This window comes from Belonocnema kinseyi, chromosome 9 (assembly GCF_010883055.1).
Source record: "Belonocnema kinseyi isolate 2016_QV_RU_SX_M_011 chromosome 9, B_treatae_v1, whole genome shotgun sequence".
Lineage (NCBI taxonomy): Eukaryota > Metazoa > Arthropoda > Insecta > Hymenoptera > Cynipidae > Belonocnema > Belonocnema kinseyi.
The window spans coordinates 123650850-123656859 of NC_046665.1; the positions used below are offsets into that span (position 1 = coordinate 123650850).

The window sequence follows — 6010 nt, forward strand, 5'->3', positions numbered from 1 at the left end:
CTACGGATAACGCAGAACCCTACTATGCTTACGCATGGTACAACCGCCAGTTTGTAGTGTTGTAATAGGCGCTATGAGCGCTGTGCACAATCCCTACAAAAATCGAGTAAGTGTCGCCATCTAGCTTTAGTTGGAGACACTAACTGGGAGTAACCACGTTTAGCATACTGCGCAGTGTCTCCAATCTTGGGAACTTTTTAAACTGCGCTTGCGTCGCGCCGTCAACCCGATTGGTCACTGTTAGCGCGCTGATTCTCAATTATATAAATATTCAGATTTAATATTTATAATAAACAATGATTGACAAATAGCCAAAAAGAATTATCCTAATCCTAAAATAAGATTTTGGAGGGACAGAGACAAAAAATTCGATTTTAATGAAAAAGAAGTTATGAATTCTGCGTTCAAAAAAATACATAATTTTTGTTTGTCCTTTTTTTAATAACTTGAAGAAGACCTAAATTACAATTACTAAATAATTATTGTATAAATATTATAAGATATATAATATTGTATACAAATATTGAAATTATATTTACACTATTAAAACTAATATTTTTTGCTTTAAACTAAAAGTTCTTATTACCTTTTTATTATATGTCAAAACATTTAAAATGCTGAACTAAAGAACAAATCTGTTTTTTCTGAATTTTTTTTTTTTCATCTGTTACTCAAAAATTCTAATTTGGGGTCAAGACAAAACTTTGGATGCATTTTCCAATCCTGATTTATCATAAATATTAAATCTGAATATTTATATAATTCAAAATCAGCGCGATAACAGTGACCAATCGGGTGGTCGGCGCGACGCAAGCGCAGTTTAAAAAGTTCCCAAGATTGGGGACACTGATACTGTGTCAAGCGTCAGTCTACTAGCACTAGCAGCAGCGGCTGAAAGTGGAGGTAAAAAAATATGTGGGTATTCTACACCCAGTTTGCACTTAGTGAATGAAAAAGTAATTTTAGAGCAAATTTTTGTTGTTACATTTAATTGATTTTTGATACTTTCTAACGAAAGTATATCATATAAAGTAAAATAATTTTTTTCGACTATTTCATATTTTTTTCTTTATAGATGGCTTATAATTTATAGCAACGCGTCATACGAGAGCAGACTGTGTATGTGTTGAATAAAATATCATTGTTAAAATACAGTTATATATGTCTCTTTTTTCAATTTCTTGTATTTTTATAGTATTGCGTGTCAAAGTGCCTCAATTTTTATAATAATAAATCGATTTAAAAACAAAAAATCTCATTCATCATTTTATCATCCAATTGACTTTTCAACTGTGCAAATATCTTTTTTGAGAGCACCCATGTTGCAATTTTTTTTTATGAAAGTACCCTACTTCAAAAGTATAGTCATACATTTTCAGGTAAAAATAATTAAAATTGGGTGAGTTATGAATTCTTAAGTAAAAACACCATTTTTGCACCTTTTGTATCCATAATTTTTTTAAACAATCTTAGAATAAATAAATGACTATAAAATGAACTCTACCTTATAAAAGATACCTTAAACTATATCAGATAATTTTATTGTAACAAAATAATAAATAGGGGTTAAGCAATACATTTGTAAATACGTTAGGGTGTTTATCACCCAAGATGTATTTTACCGTGATTTTTACTATGTATGCACTTTAAGGGTTAATTTAGCTTATTCTGACATTTTTTTGAAATAATAAAATTACTTTTTTTTTAAATTTATTCTTGCGAAATTTTAGATAATAAACAAAAAGGAAATAATTAGAGATTTCAAGGTAATTGTCGTGAAATCAGATCTTTTTAATAGACAGATTTTCTATGATTTTAAGAATGAAAATATTACTAATGACGTCATTTTAAATTAAAAAGAACATTATTTTTAATAAATAAAATTCAAAAATTACAAAAAAATGTTCGAACAATGTTTTTTGCAAATTAATTATTTATTACTAAGGAAGTTTTTCAAAATGTTAATTTTGGTTTAATTTTGATAAATAATGGCTTTTTAAGGGCAGAAAACATTCTGGACAAATCCTCTGTTTCCAATTTTGAGCGTAAATTTTTTTAGGACTAAAATCACAAACCAATTTTTTTTAAAGGACAACATTTTTTAAACAAATACCTATATTTGAAAATTGTTTAATTATTTTGCATAATTGGCAACAGTACAGTTGTAGATAATGTTTTACATGGAAAAATAAGCCTTGATATATTGATATTCAACCATTTATGCGCAATTTTCAAACCACATTTGACAATAAATTTACAATTTTGAAGAATAAAATCAGAAAGAAGATAACCTGGAATATAATCATATCAAAACTGTATGAAGTATATAAACATTAAGAAAAAAATTCCATTTTGTGTTTAAAAGTTTTTTTTTTAGGTTGAAAATAAATCTTTTTTAAGAGAAAATTAATCTTGTTAGTTGAAAATTTAATTAACTTGTGAAAAATTTGTTTTTTGGGGTTTAAAATAATTTTTGAAAATGAAAATCTAACTGTTCCATTTTTAAGTGTAGATTTAATTATTCGACATGTGGTTGAAAAGTGATCTTTTATAGCTGATTTTTTTTGTTTGGTAAAAACTGAATTATTTTATTGAAAATTCTTTGTTTATTGGTTGAAAATAATTTCCATAACTAAAAATTCACATGTTTCATTTTTGGTTGAAAATTAATTTTTTTAAGTTGGAAATTCAATTATTTGGTCAAAAATTAATTTATTTTGTAGAAAATTAATTGTTCATGCTTGAAAATCAGTCTATTTTTCGGTCAAATTCATCTTTTTCGTCGAAAATTTATCTTTTTAGTTGATGAAATCATCTATTGTGTTAAAAATTTGTCACTAACGATTAAAAATGATTTTTTTATTGAAAATTTACTATTTCGTCGTTGGTTTAAAATATAAAATTTACCTTATTTTTAGTTGAAAATTCGACTTTCTTGGTAGAAAATTAATATTTTTGGTTAAAGATTCATTATTTTAATAGAACATTAATTTTGTTCGTTGAAAATTAATTTTCTTAAATAAAAATTTAACGATTCCATTTCTGGTTTGGAATTGATCTTTTTTAGTTAAAAACTCATGTATTTTGATGAAAAATCGTCTTTTTTGGTAAAAAAAAAAACATTTTGAATGAACCTTCAGTTTTTTATTGGAAACTTACCTAATTTGTTTAACAAAATGTTTATCGGCTGAAAGTATTAATTATTTTAACTAAAAATTTAACTGTTCTATTTTTTTTTGAAGTTGCCTTTTTTAGTTAAAAATTCAGGTATTTTGTTTAAAAAAAAACAACTTTTTTTTACGGAAAAAGACGAATTAGAAAAAAAATACCCGAATTTTCAAATAAAAAGGTAACTTTTAAACCAAAAATCGAATAGTTCAATTTTCAGTTTGAAGAATTAATATTTTCAAACAAAACAAAATGATTCAAAACATTAGATAAGTTTCCAAGCGAAAAACTGCAAATTTGAATTAAAATTGGGAATCTTCAATAAAAATTACTTTTAACCAAATAGGTGAATTTTCAACAAAGAATAATATTTTTTTGTCCAAAGAATATTTTTTTGAAACAAAATACATGAATTTTTAACTAAAAACGATATATTTTCGACCTAAAATGGAATCGTTATATTTTCAGTTTAGAAAATAATAAATTTTCAATTAAAAAGATAAATTTTCGAAATAGAAAATTAATTTTCTATAAAAAAAATTAACTTTTGACATAATACATTAATTTTCAATTTTCAACAAACAAGATGAATTTTCAACAAAGTAAATTAATGTTTAACCAAAGAAATACATTTTTAATAAAAATGATGAATCTGTCACTGTAAAATGAATTTTTAACTACAAACCTTAATCTTTTACCAAAAAAATTAACCTTGGCCAAAATTAATCAATTAAAAAAAATATAATTAAATTTTCAACTATAAAATATCACTTTTTAACCAAATGTTCAATAATTAAATTTACAATAAAAAAAATTATTTTTCAATCAAACAAGGAACGAGTTTTCACCGAAATATTGTAACCAAGAAGATTAAATTTCTACTAAAAACAGAAAAAAATTTAAACAAATAAGATGAATTTTAAGCAGAAAACTGACCTTTTAAGTAAAATTATGAATTTTTAAAAGGAAAAATTTATATAAACGAAATAGGTGTGTTTTTAACCAAGAAAATTATTTTTTTTAACCAAAAAAGAAGTTTTTGCAACAAAATACAGGAATTTTTAACTAAAAAAAGATCAAATTTCATCCAAATTAGCTACATTTTAAGTTAATAAAATTAATTTTTAACGAAAAAAATTAATTATTGACTAAAACCATTAATTTTAAACTAAAATTCTAAATCTTCGTCCAAAAAGATTAATTTTCTACCAAGAAGGTTGAATTTTCAACTAAAAAGGTAAATTTTATATTTTTAACCAAAGGTGAAATAGTCCATTTTTTGTAAAACATTTAATTTCGAATCGATAATGACGATTTTTCAACCAAATAATTCAATTTCAATCTGAAAAAATATTAATTGAAGTTAAAATTCTACTCAAATGATAAATCTTTAAGCAAAAAAATCAATATTTATAACCTAATAGATGATTTGTTAATTAAAAGATGAATTTTCGACGAAAAACATTTGAAGGGAAATTATCAATTTTTTCTACAAAAAAATGGAATTTTTAACCAAATGGTTGAACTTCTAACCAAAAAGATCATTTTTTAAAAGAAAACAGAGGAATCTTTAACGAAATGTATGAAATTTCAACCAGAAAGATAAATTTACTACCCAAAAAGAAAAATTTGCAATTAAAATTATAAATATTTATCCCCTAAACTTAATTTTTAACCGAGTAGTTAAACTTCTTAAAAAAATGTGAGATTACAATTAAAAAGAATTATTTTCTTGCAAAAAGGTCCAATGTTCAACAAAATATATAAATTTTTCACCAAAAACATTAATTTTTAATGAAAATTATAAATCTTTCTCACAAAAAATAAGTTTTTATCCAAATTGTTGAATTTCTAACCATCGAGATGAATCTCCAATCAACAAGGTTATTTTTCGAACAAAAATACTAATTTTAAACAAAATAAATAAATGTTTGGTAACAGAAATAAATTTTTAACGAAAATGATGAATATTTCACCGAAAAAAATGAACTTTTAACCAAAATATTGCATTTTTAACCGAAAAAATGTATTTATAACCAAAAAGGTGAATTTTCAGCCATTAAGATTAATTTTCCAGAAAAATACGAATTTTTAACGAAAAATATGAAGTTTCAACCAGGAACATTAATTTTCCAAAAATAAATGCATTTTTAACGAAATAAATGAATTTTCAATGAAAGAATTATTAGTTTGCAACCAAAAATTGAATATTTTAATTTTCAGTTCTAAAAATGATTAATTCTTCACCAAAAAAGACGCATTTTCAGTTAAATATTTATATCAATTTTCAACAAGGGATGAATTTTGAAACTGTAAATATTAAACCAAACATGAAATAGTTAAACATTCAGTTAAAAAATGTTTTCAAACAAGTCGAATTTTCAACAAAATAAATGAATTCTCAACCAAAGAAATAAATTTGAAAAAATTAATCTTACACCCAAGAAAATGAATTTAAAACCACAAAAATTAATAATATTCTATAAAAAAACTAACTTTCCAATGTCAAATAATTAAATTAACATTTAAAAACAAAATTAATTTTCACTCAAACAAAGAACGAGTTTTAAACGAAATATTGTAACCAAGAAGAATAATTTTCGACCAAAAAACCGAAAATATGAATTTCTAACCGAATAATTAAATTTTCAAGCAAAGAAATTAATTATATACAAAAAAAAAATTAATTTTCAAATCAACAAGATTAATTTGCTCCTAGAATAGACAAATTTTCATATAAATACAGTCTGTCAAGTTAAAGCGTGGGTGGCTTTACTCGCAGTCGGTAAGGTGTATCGACATGATTTTGGTCTCAAAATATTAAGAAGAGCTCCCTCTTTCA

General features: G+C 23.7%; 1 protein-coding gene across 3 annotated transcripts in view; it reads right to left on the reverse strand.

Annotated features, from left to right (window-relative positions):
• Positions 1–6010, reverse strand: part of LOC117179441 (cytochrome b5 reductase 4) — a 129486-nt gene that overhangs the window by 9517 nt on the left and 113959 nt on the right. The gene's annotated exons all lie outside the window — the stretch shown is intronic.